The 15030-nt window shown below is 44.9% G+C and overlaps 1 pseudogene; it reads right to left on the bottom strand.

Moving 5' to 3' along the window:
* LOC106722650 overlaps positions 1-14660 on the bottom strand; it is a 16813-nt pseudogene extending 2153 nt beyond the window's left edge.
* Positions 14661-15030: the final 370 nt, after the last annotated feature.

Here is a 15030-nt window from a genome sequence, read left to right as displayed (position 1 = left end):
TTCCCTACCCCTTTGCTCATGCCCCATAGGTTTTCCCTTATCACACAGCTTTCCAGTGTGACACCCAATACTTGCTTCCCCTCCAGTGAATCCCAGCCTTTCGCAGATGCCTAAGGCGACCCAGGCTATTTCCCTCTGGTCTCGCCTTTAATTGCACCCCACACAGGCTTGTGGGTTCCTGGTGGCTGCGTCTCTGTGTGGATCAGCCTATCATATCCTCTAGCCCCGACTTGGTTGCTCAGGGCTGCATGGTCTCAGGCCCTCTGGAGGTCCCCTCATGAGCTCCGGCCATCCCTAAAGGGTGGATCAGCCCCACAGGGCTCCGTCTTTCCACTCTGTCCCTGCACATATACCTTCTCTTTTAATGGAACCCACCCAGCCAATCAGGAGGCTGGAATTTTTGCTGGCTTCCTGAGGGCTCACTTTGTTTTCCTGGCCTCTTACTGGAACTTCTCTCTTCTAAGTTGTCTCTGCTGGGGATGGCTTTCATTTGCCCTAAGTTTGGCATCCTTAGAGGGACAAACTTCTTGTTTCCTATGCTACATGAGAAGGGACATACCTCCTCTGCTGCAAGGTGCACTGTGCCCAGCACGGAGCACTCTGCTTCAAGGAACATGCACTTTAAGCTCATTAGAACAGGAAGTATGGAGGCGCGATATGCCTAAATGAGAACTGAGGAGCCTAGGATCCCTGGGTCCATGACTGAAGAGCAAATCAGTTAGTGGAGCTGTTCTCCATTCACTGCTTGTGGGCAAGCCCACTCAGTGAAAAGTCTTTGAACAAGAGATTCAGGCCTTTCAGTGCCTCCTGACCCAGAAGAGTCTGCCTGCATAGAAAGGTTGGAAGATCCACTTCCCAGCATGAGTTAAAAACATTAGCCATATAGGTGTGGATTCACTAGAGAACCGCCTTTGATTAAGTAAGAAATTGTCAAGCCCAAGACGATCTGCATAAGAAGAGATGAGGTCAAAGGCTGTAGGTGGCAATACCTTGTCCAAAGAGTGCTCACATTGTTCTGTATATTGGGAGCCATCAAACAAAACTCTTCTTTGAGACACTAGGTATACAATGCATGTGTCTACACTGAATCCTGAATTACCCGGTCCACAGCTGGATTGATGGGTTACAAGTGGAGAAACATTACAGAATGCCAAGAAACAAAAATGAAAATGATCTCACCCAATTATTGCTGTTGTTCTTAGTAAGATGGCTTCCTAAATACACCATCATGTATGTCCATGTCTCTGATGTGTCAAAGGCTGTCATCAGTGGGCCTTGTTAAGCACTAAGTTACTGTAGTTTTACAGCAATACTCCTAACATGAGTCCAATAGTATTATCTTAGCATGCAAGTAGCCTAAGACAGCAGTGTCTGAGGCCCTTTATAAGATAGACATGCAAGATTCAATACCACAGTAGTTCCAGCCCTGGAGCAAACCCACATGTTTATCTGGCCCTGTGTGCTGGCACAATCCAGAGCATGGGACAATACCATCTGGCTTACTGGGCTCCCCACAGAGCCAGAAATTCAGCAGCAGGGGTATGATGCTGGCATCAATTGTTGGGTCTCAGAAAGCAAAAGCCATTAATCCTAAAAAAATTCCCCCAGCACCAAATATTCAGCTCCAAATCATCTGGCCGCATTTGGACCATGGGATGGAGGTTGAAAACTGCTGCTTTGAAGGATCCTGAGTTTCCTATATTGCTGAGCAGGCACTTTCTTTAAAAAAAAACAACAATCTCTGTATTGTTTGGTGTTTAGCAACCAAAGCCAAGAGGCACCTCAGACTTTGCTTATAAGGAATACAGGTTCTTTGAACCTAATCCAGACATCTGTTTGACCCCATTGCTTTTTTCCCCACCAAATCAAATCTGTGTAACCCACTGGCTTCCATTAAGGTGTAATGAAATACATTATAAAAAGTACTCTATATCTAGAGGAGGAGGGAGAATCATTTTCCAACTCCATTAATTTTGTTGACTTTCCCTCCTTTCTTTTCTTAAGCTTTACCAGATGCTATTCTTCTTAGATTCAGGAAAATGGTTGGTTGAATAGTAAATGTTGTTTCATGTGAATATATATTCACAATACAACAGCACTGAAAAGCCCAGATCACTGAACTGGATCTACAGAGGCAGCTTCTGTAAACATCCAAAGTTAAGTCTAATTGCAGGGCCCTATTTCTATGCATCTGGGTGCAAGATCAGTTCCAAATCTATTATCACCCACATGCTTGCCTTTGGTAACTTAACTTAAAATAATGAGTATTTTCCAGATATGATTTTTACATTCTCAAGACAAATTATTCATCAAATGAACCATGCATTGTTCCTTTTCCCTTTCACTCAAAATGTTTTATCATCACACCTTAATTTGACATGTACATTCTCATCACCAGTACTTTAGAATACCTAAGTACCAGTACTTTAGAAACCTATGAAAAGTGTGAGCATTTAGGAGTTTTTGGGAAATTAGACATTTTTCAAGGATTAAATGTAGCTTTTTATTTGGTCTAAAATCACAGGCAATTGAAAGCAAATGAACAAAGCAGAAAATGAAAGTGAGAGGAAAATCTCCCAAATTACAAACCATTCCAAGAAAAAACAGTTCACCTTCAACCAGCCATGACTATGTTTATTAATGATAGCAATGGCAATGTGACAACTAGATGAACTCCAAAGTTTCAAGTTCCCTTGAATAGGGGAATTCCCAACACTTCTGTGGAAGCTGTGGCACTGTACAGAAAAGGGAAAATGACTGACCTGGAAGAATGAATCCCTTGATTTTGGTCTCTTCCCCAAAAAGTGCTTTTGCTGGGGATTGGATGGGGAAGGTGTGGGGATGTGGGGGGCAGGAACAGACCTGAAAGTGAGTATCAAAATTGAGGAGACACCTACAAGTTCAATGCCATGAATAGTAGGCTACAGTTTCCTAACTTTGCTGGTTTGAATACTTTCTGAGAAGTTGTGAATTTTGGCTCTTTCAAGCACAGGAGGTATTTAAGTATTGGTACCCCATGTCCTGGGTAAATATTCTAATACCTGAGCTGTAGAGCTGCTTGTCACTATCAAAACTGGCGCTGTCAGGGCCAACAAATCCCTAACGTACTCACCATACATCCATAAGGAAATATGGGAATTAAATTATTATCCCCAGTAAAGGCAGACTCCTTGCACTTAATAGCATTCTTCACTGCCTCCTGGAAAAGTGAACTGCTGATGTTAAGAAAACTAGTGGCAGGGAATTTGTCAAGAGGAACAAGAGCACCGCAATATTCCTTCAGTGAGCCATCAATAGTTTTCCCTTTTTTTCTGTCACTCCCCTCTCACTTGTAATCCTCCACTTTACCAACCAAAAAACTCCAGGTTTTCTGATTCAAGGATTATAAACAAAGTAAACTCTTTAGACTGATCATCTGCTCACCGCAAGAGCACTTTGTATCTTTGATGGTTTTTCCCTTTTTTCCCTTGAAGTTTGGCAACCAGAATTGTACATATTGTTCTACCTGAGGTCTTTTTGATACACTAAGTTAAATTTTCTTTGAATACATTAAATATATTTTTAAACATACATGCACATACTCCTACCATTCACACATAATCCCCTCACACTCCAAATTAAAAAATAAAATAATAACTCATTATCCAACATCTATACACAAAATATGGGAATTAATTTTTTGTCCAAGCATAGACATAGAGAAAGACAGGATTCTTTGCTCTTCCTTAGAAGACTGCCTAACTTAAAGAGCGAAGTGCTGATGTTAAGAGAACAAATAGGAGGCAATTTTTCAAGACAAAAAAAAGCATCACAATATATCTTCAGAGAGGCATCGGTGGGTTTATCTATTTTCTTATCACACCCCTCTCACTTATAATCTTCCTTTTTTCTTTCTGTCTCACTAATAACACAAAAAAAAAAAATACATGCAAGTCTTGACCCTGGAAAAAAGTCTTTTCAGGTGTTGAGGATATCACTTGTAGATGCAATATAAATACCTCCCCTAATTGCCCCTCCCCTCTTGGAAACAAAGCATCAATATCCTTCTGACACTGACACTGAGAGTTAATGTGGAAGTCTGAGTATTTTCCAACTACCTTAGGGATGTGGAGCTTTTGCATAACAACCTACTAGTTGGCACGTCTACATGAGATGCTAACTGCACAGTAGCCAAATAATGCTGCACAGTAGCGTGTCACAACACAAATGGTGCTAATATACTACTGTTCAGTATTACTAGGCTACGCTCAGTAGCACTACTAAAATGGTGTTCAATGACATTACTGCACATTTATTTAGTACTTGATTATAAAGTGCTAAATTCAATCCACAGTAAATATTGCACATTAATGAACATGTATATGTGCCCATTGCTTGCTCCACATCATTTAAGGCACCTAGGTTTGCACTGTGAATAGCCAGAACTGCACTAGAAGATGTACATGCTATCTTTTCATACAGAAGGATGTGTGCATTTATCAACTTTTATGCCTTTTGCATTGTTTATGTTCTTACAGCAGAAGGGAATAAGTCCTGTGCAGTATGTGTGTGGGTGGATTTTTGCTTGTTCATGTCTATATACACAATTGCACAGCTATGTCTCTGCTGTCCATGAAATGACTCAATTCGGTGTGTGCATGTTTCTTTCCCACATGCTCTATGTTTGTGTTTGGGGGTAATAGAAAATAAAACTTGCTCTGTCATGAGTTGAGAAAGTGTGGCCTTACCCCATCCTTTGCTGATCAGTACAACTCCTCTGGGCTGGGATTCAATAGTTATCCCAAACTGAAGGATTGCTAGTAAGGGCCATGCTTAATGTAGTACTGCAGGTTGCTTTCAGGGCTATCCACAGTCCCTGGGATGGAGCAGCACAGAGTTTTCAGGCCACAACTGTAGTGCATGAGTGCAGTCGCTGGCAGGTCTGTAAGCTGTGAGCTGGAAACACCTGGCGTCAGTCCAGTGCAGACTGGTTGGCTTTGCAAATCTATCAGCAGCAGTGGCAGGACTTCTCCCAAGCCCCCTGCTCCCTGACCACTCCCTGGCTGGGTTGCAGGAACAGCTATGCCCACTCTGGGCTGAGAGAAAGGAGAGAAGGGAGAAACTATGGCAACTGATTGGCCCTGGTAAGGGTTCTCGTGGACCAAGCCATACTATGGTCATTGGCGGCAATCAGGTTTTCTGGCTCCCTGGGCCAAATCTAGTGGCTCTATGGGATGGATCCAATCTGCAGGCTGACCCCTTTATTAGTACACTGAAAGAGGTGTGTGTGTGTGTGTGTGTGTGCATGCGCACGCGCGTGTGTGTGTGTGAATATTGGGCACACTGGGGGCAAGGCAGGCTGTAGGTGATACTTTAAACACTGACAAAAAAGGAAACACGGGTCATGAGCAGGCAGCGCAACAGAGTATCTATAGTGAAGAGACCTCTCAGGGCTCCTTGTTTGGGATGAGACAGCCATGTAATAATGTGGATGACACAGAGCCCAAAAGCACTGGAGACTTGCCCATGCAGCCTCACAGCCACTGCCAGTTGTCTATTCATCAACCCCCTGTTGAGCACCCAAGGTGGTTATCCCAGTCTCTCCACCCTTGTTAAGCCACTGTAGACATCAATGGCAGAGGAACCTATGGCCCCTGTCACACACTACTTATATTAGGCAACTCACTAGTTTAAAAAAACCCAAACAAAAAACCATAAATTTAGACTGGCCACACTTTAAAGTAATTAACACAGAAGTCACTGGTTAATTGCATAATACATTTACATCAGCCACATATTCAAAGTAATAATCGCATATTAAATATGACTATACAACTATAAAAGGAGCCAACCAGCTACAAAGTTAGTCCTTGAAAATGTGTATCCCCTCTACAGCTGGTTTCTCCCCAGCTTTAATTTGAACATGTAGCAGGGACCTGTAACTTATTGCTGTGATATACTGGCACAGCTGGGAAGCAGCTGTAGTCAGCAGTGAAGGGATCAGGAAGGCTGTGATGGGAGCCAGGCTGTAAGTGTACTAGTCTGTGATCTGGGGTGGAGATCTATCAACCTAAGGGGCCCATTCTCTGGGACAGCAGGAAATTGCAGGCCAGAATTAATGCATACTAGCAGAGCAGAGGCTGCAGGCTGGAAGGTCAGGGCTAGTATAACAGGAGGCCATACATCAGGACCAAGAAGCACTGGCAAAACTGTAGGGTAGAGGCCCATGGCTGAGACTGGAGGGTGAACAAAAGTTCTATGTGGAAAGCCAGAGATGGCAAAGTGGCTGGAGATGAGGACTTATGACACTGGCAGTGCAGGGAGGCAAGTTTACAGGTAGGACAGGTGTGCTTGTCATAAGGTAGGGGCACTGACTGATCTGCAGATCACAACATCTCAGCTTGCAACCAGGCCCAGCCTTGTGGGAACCTGGGCTTTGTTTTAATGTCAAGGTCACTGCACCGGACCTCTGTACATTTTTTCCATTACGCAAGAGCTGGAAGGAATTTAGGAAGAAAGGCATCTCCATTCACAGGTCTCCTTTCACCATCCACATCAGGAACTCCTTGACATTCCAGCCTTCCATTCCTTTCCTTTTTCTCACTGTAATCTTTGCTTCTTGACTTTCTTAGCAATCCCAATGAGACTGCACTCAGATCTTCATTTCACAACTAAGCTTCTCCTCTAATGGCCCTCAGTGGAACCCATTAAAATAACAAGTGATTTTCTTTGTCTCTGACCTCAAGAGGTTTGTGAAAACTCCCCATACAGTAAAGATCTCAATAGCTCATTCTGATACTCCTCGGGGTGTTTGTTACAATTCATGAAGTTGGAATGAGCGTTGCAATCTGTTTTAAATCTCTGTAGGGCTTAATGTGTTGCATGGATTACTGAAGAGATTTCTTTTGGTGTGTGTGTTGACAGGGAGGAGGATTTCAATGAGCCCAGAACATATTTGTTTATTTATTTAATCCTAATTAAGAACTGAAATTAATATGAATTACATTAAATGGACCTTTCCTGGTGGGAACCTGTCACTCCAATCTTGCACCAGGCATCAGCAGACATAGGGCAAAGCAATTTGTAGACAGACCCTTCCTTGCAACTTCTGAGATCAGTCACCAGGGGCAAAGCAAAGTGGTAGAAGTGTAGTGGGACAGTTAACCAGATAGTTTATAAGAAAGGAATTATGGAATGGACAGACACATAGAAAAATGACTGTTTAGCAGCTGAACAGATGATTATACAAATGGATACTTCCAGACAGTTGGAGAGGTAGTTTATTTTGAATACAAGCATATGCATATCTCTACATACTCTCCAAAACTTCCCCCACAGATTTCTCTCCCCAAAATAGTAAATTTACTGAAATAGAGAGGTGAGGATGTTCTGATCCAGCATTCAGTTCACATCCCCCTGTTTGCCTTCTGAGACTACGCAGAGTGAGATGGGGAGGAGAGAAGAGTCAGTATCCCATATAGCATTGAGGTTTTCATAGGGCTGCTAGTACAACAATAACTAAGAGGAGGACCAGAGTGCGAAATTCATTCCTGACTCCGGAAACATGTAAAGCATACTGGGGATGCTGGCATGAACCAGTGATGTGCCAGTCCCAGCTAACCTATCCAGCCAACAGTACATTTGTTGAACTGTAATGAGTGCCCTGCAGAGTAGGGCTGTGCAAAATAGCAGCTTTCTGCTTCGACTTCTGTTTTGACTTTTTGACAGAACAGTGTTTCATTTCAAGTTCCATCTAATTTCAAAAGCACAGTTCTGTTTCATTTAGTCAAACCTGTTTTGCTGTTTTGATGCTGTTTTAATGATTCGCCCATAGGCTATTCCTCACCCAGCGCCTAGAAGATTGGTGCTGCCGCTGGTTCCAGCCGGCAGGACCAGTCTCCTGTGATCTGGCAAGCAGATTGGGGGCCTGCACTCCTGGGAGGAGTCTGACACAGACCCTGTAGCCCTCCCAGGGGTGTGGGCAAACCCCTGATCTGCCTGCTGGATGACAGAAGGCTGCTTCTGCCACCTGGGACCAGCAGCATTGGCAATCTTCCCAGCCTCAGCTGCGCCCAGCGCCGGTTCTAGCTTGCAGCACCAGCCTTCTGTCATCTGGCAGGCAGATTGTGAGCCCCTGCACTCCCAGGAAGAGTTGTCAGAGCCCCACAGCCCTCCTGGGAGTGCCAGATCACAGGAGGCTGCTCTGCTGTCTGGGATGGTGCTGGGTGCAGCCCACACGCAGCACTGGGAAGATTCGTGCTGCCATTGGCCCCAGCTGGCAGCACCAGCTTCCTATCATCTGGCAGGCAGATTGGTGGCCTGACCACACCCCCAGGAAGTGTGCAGGGTCTTTTTCAGACTGCTCTCAGGGGTACAAGCCCCCAATCTGCCTGCCAGATGACAGGAGGCTCATTCTCCTGCCTGGGGACAGTGGCAGGCCTGCCCAAGGCAAATCAGCTCATTCAGGAACCCACCCCCAGGATCAGAACCAGCCTCCTGTCACCCCCAGGAGCAGTCCGGCACAGCCCCCGCAGCCCTCCCAGGGGTGTGGGCTGGCCCCTGATCTCCCTGCCACCTGGGACAGCGCTGGGACAGCGCTGGGCCCAGCCCGCACCCAGCACTGGGAAGATCAGTGCTGCTGCTGGCCCCAGCCAGCAGCACTGATCTTCCTGGCACTGGGTGCAGGCTGTGCCCAGCATTATCCCAGGCAGCAGGAGTAGCCTTCTGTGATCCAGCAGGCTGATCAATGGCCTGAACCCCTGAGAGAAGTCCAGCACAGGGCAAGCCCCCAGTATGCCTGCTGGATCACAGGAGGCTGGTGTTTCCTGCTGGGACTGGTGGCAACACCGATCTTCCTGGTGCTGGGTGCCGACTGCACCAAGTGCTGGTCTGAGGCAGCAGCAGCAGCCTCCTTTCATCCAGCAGGCAGATTGGCTGCCTGCCTGCACCCCTGGGAGGAGTCTGTTACAGCCCTGCAGCCCTCCCAGGGGTGAGGGCAAGTCCCCAGTCTGACTGTTGGATGACAGGAGGCTGCTGCTGCTAGCTGGAACTAGCACTGATGCCAAGCCTGGCTTTGAAACCCAAAACTTTTAGAAACTTTTGAAACATTTCAAGTGCGCTTGTTTTGTTTCAACACTGTTTTGAAGACTTTTGTTCCATTTCAATTTTGCTGTTTTGAGCTCAAAACACAATGACACAGCTTCAAAATGAAACATGGGGTAAAATTTCGCATTGCCCTACTGCAGAGCATCACTCTGCCTGGAGGTCATTAGTACAGTGTATGAATCAGGTAGAGACTTGTAGAGCTAGGTCTAATCCTTAACTGATGGAAACAGGCTTTATTCATTTGCTTTCATTGGAAATGCATTCAGTCATCCCAGTTGAAGACCTAGCCCTAACTGTCCCTCTTCTACAAAGGCTCAAAAATACATAAGCTTCAGTCATTCAAACATATGCCCTCACTCCCAAATAGTAAGCAAATGTTCATCACCTAACACAAACATGGAGAGGACTACATATGTATATACCCAAAAGGAGGCAGATAAATATATGCACATGAAAAAACACAAATGGATGCTGTGACCTACTCCCAACACACAGGCGTAACCCTGCTTATGTTATATGTATTCTGTCATGATCATTTGTATTCTTTCTCTGTATTATCTCATGAGGTTGAATATCCATAGTGTTGGGGACTACTTGGACCTATTTTTAGCTATTTGTGGGAAGTATATGAATGTAAAGGGCAGGGTGCCCCGAATCGTATCTCCAGGCTCTCCTGATAAAATTGTAAAGTTCGTAGGGGTGCAGATTCTTTAAGAGGGAGTTGGGCAAAGGGCACTGAGGGGTCAGCACTCACTTTGGGCTGTAAGAAAGTCTGCAGTGGTGGAACCTCCAAATCTAGATTCATCTGGGATCTCTCCTGCCCTTCACACCACACTTCAGAGTTGTCCCTTGGAAAGCATTTCACAGGCTGTCCTCAGCCAAGAAAAAAAGGAGGTGTAAGCACAAGTCTCTATGAGTACTTAAGGCTGAGCTTTGTTACCCATGAGTTGTCAAAGGACTGGGCAGAAATGTGGTACATAATCCTACTGGTGGGTAGTTCAAGGTCCAAAGACCTGGAGTTGTATAAGTATAGGCAGATCTAGGATTCTCAAAAGTCGGGGGTGAGGCAGATACCACAAGTTTCGCAGGAGTGGATGCAACCCATAACTCCCAGTGACTCTGCACCCAACTTGCTTTTGGGTTACAACACCTCCATTTTTATCTGTTCCATCAGGCATTGCATGTTGGACAGCTGAGACTGCAGTTAGAAGACATGCCACACTCCACTTCTCCATGGCCCCACGCACCTGAATCCTCTGGAGAATCCTGGAAGCAGAAACTGAGATTAGACTATGGAAGGCATAAGGGTGTGTAGCAAACCCCTCAGTTTTTCTTTTTTTTTTAAATTTATTTTAAAATGCATTCCCCAACCATTTCTGACATTTTCCATTCCCTCTCTGTTCCTGATAGATAAGTATAAGTGAGCTCAGACTTAGGATCAGCTTTAACATTTTTATTTTGGTAGCAAGTTTTTGATTTTGGATATCCACTGGTTTTTTTGTATAATTATTAGGTTTGTATTGGTTTTTACTGTTGTATATTGTATTATTATCATTTTTGTATTGATTTTTATTTTTTTATATGGATATTGTATGGTTTAGGCCTGTGTTTGTAAGTGAACCAAAGTCATTTCAATTTTCCATTTCAGATGTCAAGCCTCCATCTTGTGTCCTCTGCTTGGGCATCCCCTGTTGCAACTGTATGAGTCACGTACCCCTCCCAAGTAAACTGGTTCCCGGATGAATGAGACTGATTGGGAATGACTGAAATACAATGGTAGCAGGCCTCTGCTGAATGGTCTGTAATGACTGGGCCATCACCTCGCATTGATTCATCCAGGAACCACAGACCTCACCCAGGAACAGAGACAAGAATCCACCATTTGAAAGACAGAAGACCCTGCAGAACCAGCAACTCTATCATTGTATCCCACCATTACAAACACCTGTAACTGCACCTCCCTGCCTGGAGCACACATGCTCAGTACACCAGGGGCTGACCCTTGCCTAGGCATGCCTCCTGTCACTAGGATCACACAAGGTCTGCCCCTATAAAAAGAGGCAGTGAAGACAGACCCAGTGGGATGCCCTCTCCATCTGGACCAGCACCATGTCACATCACCTATCCACCCAGAGGCCCTGCTGGAGACCCCCCTCTGGACAACATCTACTGGACAAGGACCCCTTTCCAGCCTGGGATAAGCAGATATTATCTGCACACCTCCTCCTACAATTTGGGCGCTCTCTCTCTCTCTCTCTCTCTCTCTCCTCCTGGACTTCCGTGGACTTCAACCCCTGCACCAAGCCTCTCTAAGCCCTGCTGCCAGTGTGTGTGTTTGCGCGCGCGTGTGTGTGTGTGTGTGTGTGTGGGTGTGGGTGGAACCAATAAGACATTGTGTAACCATCTCCCCTGTTCAATAAAACCACTGTCATTTGCAACCCCGAGTTGGCTCATGTTTTACTGAATCCCAGTCCCTTCCCTATCTTAAATTCCAGCCTTGTTCTCTCTCTCTCTCTCTCTCAGCTCCAGCCCCCACCCCTCTCCACTAATTTCCCGATCTCCTCCCAATTTCATCTCCCCTTTTCTGGCACCTCTCAGCCTCTCCTTGCTTTCATACTGTCCCTGCTGCTTTTCAGCCTCCCATGCCATCTACTGCCTTTTCCCTGTGACTTTCTGTTGCCTTTCTCTGCTTTCCCACTGCCCTGCAACCTTTCAGTCTCTCCTGCTGCTTTTCCTATGATTTTCTGCTCTCTCCCTGCTCCTACTGTCTTTTCCCTGTGACTTTCTGCTGCCTTTCTCTGCTTTTCCACTGCCCCTGCCACCTTTCAGTCTCTCCTGACTTTTTTCCTGTGATTTTCTGCTGTCTGTCTCTCTGTTTTCAGGCTCCTCCATCATCTGTAGTCATCCCCCTCCCGCCTGCCTGCAGCTTCCCAGCTCCTCCTGGCTGTCCTGCAGTTTTCTCCAGCAGCTGGAGCCTTTCTCCAGCTCCCAGCACCTACTGCCACTTCCTGCAACTTCTCTAGCTGCCCTGGAGCCATCCTCTGGCTCCCCACACCCAGAGCCCCTCTTTAACACCCACACTTTCCCTTAGTCCCATTTCCCCTCTCCCCACCTACCTTTTCAGCTCCCCCATAGCCCTGGCTCCAGTCCCAGTCTCTGTGCCCGCATTGCTCCCCTTTTCTGCAGGCTTTGGGTGTTGTCTTTTAATTAATTAAGATCAATTAACCTAAATTTACCCCTGAGCCTCAGTTCTTCAGCCCAGGCCCCTCTAGTCTACCGGTTCTAATCCCGGTCCTGGTGACTTTCACTCCCAGCAACTTTCACTCTCTCAACTTCTACTATCTTACCTTAACCTTTCCCTAGGTATCCCAAGTACACCAAGCACATACATACATACACATCACAACACCCAAGTTAGGAACTTACCTGTGTTTATGTGTAGGTGGGTTGTATGTGTGTGAACTGGTGAGTGTGTGTGTTTGTGTGTGTGTGTGTATATATAATTATGGTTATAATTTGTTCAAGATTGAAAGGGAAGAGAAAGCATGCCGTGTTGCTCTATATGTACAAGACTTATGCACTTTTTGGGAGGTGCCATACAAAATAGCCGAAAGAACTATTGAATGTCTTGGTATCAAGGGAAAAGGTGAGAATATCAGGGACAAATAAGATGGTGACAGTAGCATAGCTGCATTCCCATTTCTGAGCACATGGCCTAAGCAGCAGCTGTGGACTTAAGTCCCTGAAGAAAGTTAAATTTTCTTTCTTTTTCAAATCTGTGCTCATAGTCACCCCCCCTTCCCATATCCCCAGCACCAATCTTCCACTGCCACTTTCCCTTACTGTCCTGGGGGTGAAGGCAGATCCTGTCCTGTTTCATACAGGTTGATTGGAGGCTAGACTGGTGTAAAGGAGGAAGGGGGGGTGCAGGAGGGGGGAACCCAGATATATTGTATTCTCTCTCTCATTTTATTTTAATTTAATTTTAATTTCTTTCTCCATATTCCCACACCCCAAAGACAAGTGGTGTCACAATATATTACACATTCCAGGGTCCAGTATAGATCCATTCTTTTTAATTGGCTGTATGTATAAAACACATAATTCAACAGAACTGCAATACAGGTAAGGTTCCAGATATAAATCAGCCTTACTCATTATATCCAGGGAAACCAGCTCCTTGTTTCTCATAGATCATTGACTTTGTTCAAGGTACAGTGATATACACCAGGAAGGATTTGGCCCATGAATTTATAAATGATGTGTGTGATTTGAAACAGATGACATGTTCAAAGTTGTTAATTTCTGCTGTGGACCTTGCCCATTGTTTTCTGTCTGGTTCACATACAGATGAAGTTACCTACCACATCCTCTGCCATGATCCCTGTTCACTGGATTTCAAGCAACCTTGGTTAAATACCCAACAGCCCCATTTGCACCTTTAATGCACTAGATAAAGCAATAAATGACAGTACTGAAACTCAAAGAGAAAGAGGGCTTTTTGAAAAAAAATCTGTATGTCTTTACTTTCCTTGGTAAGGGTCTACTTGGATGAATTTAGGGGACACTAGCTAAAGCTTCTCTAACTTTCTGAGGTAGATTTCTGCCTCTTCATTATATGGAACTCTTCAGAACTGAGAAGTTGTGCATTGACTGACAATATTTCTCAGTGATTCCTTTATCTCTTTGTTTCTCAGGCTGTATACCAGAGGATTTGCCACAGGAGTCAAGACAGTGTAGAACAGAGAGAACATCTTGTTCAGATCTATGAGTGCAGAAGTTTTTGGTATCACATAGACAACAATTAGGGTCCCATAAAACATAGCTACCACAAGAAGGTGAGCGGAGCAGATGGAAAATGCCTTTTGCTTCCCAGTGGTTGAAGGGATTTTCAAGATGGTAGTGATGATACAAACATAGGATTCCATGGTGAATACAAATGGGAGCAGAGTTTCCACAGAGGAAAGCACAGCAGTAACCAGAGTGACTAGGCTGGCATTACTGCAGGACAGCTTTATCAGTGGGGTGAAATCACAAAAGAAATGATCAGTGTCACTGGGGCCACAGAAAGTTAATTGGGTAACCAGAATTGTCATTATAGCACTACCCATGAACCCACTTAGCCAAGCCCCAGCTGCAAGCTGACGGCAGATCCTACCATTCATGAGTATTACATCGTGCAGAGGTTTGCAGATGGCTATATATCTGCCATAAGACATTGCAGCCAGGAGATAACACTCTGTAGCTCCTAGGAAACCAAAAATAGAAAGTTGTATGACACAGCCCGTAACAGAAATGGTTTTGTCTCCAGTCAGGAGGCTGGCCAGCATTCTGGACAGGATGGTGGAACTATAGCAGATCTGCAAGGACAGGTTCCCCAGGAAGAAGTACATGGGGGTGTGAAGATGATGATCAGCCACAACCAGAACAGTGATGAGGATGTTCTCAGCCATGGCCACAGTGTAAATCACTAGAAACAGCAGGAAGAGAGGGATGTCCCATTCAAGGATATTGACCAGTCCCTGCAGGATGAATTCTGTGATAGATGTTTCATTTTGCTGTTCAATTTTCTCCATTCAGTGTGATTACTTTAAAAATAAATAGTGAGGATTGGATCCCAACATGTAAATAATCCAGAGGAAAAGATACAGTGAGTTAACCCTAAACATCTGAAAAATCAAAGTGTGATTAGGATGCATTTTTTCTTGACAAGAATCTAAAGTGACACTTCACGAGCTTTGCAACAAACAAGGAATGTAGCAATTCCCAAACAGGGTGAAACATCACTCTCTTCTTTCTTTCACCCTGTCTTTGACAGAGCAAGAAATAGACAATAGAGAGGGATGTGAAAGATCCTCATATAGGCAATGAGGAAATAAGATAGCTGTGGAAGTTTACTTATTGACTTTGAGGGAAGGGTTGTTTTTGTTTAATGCTGATGTAACT

The sequence above is a fragment of the Alligator sinensis genome, unplaced genomic scaffold (genome assembly GCF_000455745.1).
Source record: "Alligator sinensis unplaced genomic scaffold, ASM45574v1 scaffold174_1, whole genome shotgun sequence".
Lineage (NCBI taxonomy): Eukaryota > Metazoa > Chordata > Crocodylia > Alligatoridae > Alligator > Alligator sinensis.
The sequence above is the reverse complement of the archived record's forward strand: the minus strand, read 5'-3'. Positions and strand labels throughout refer to the sequence as shown.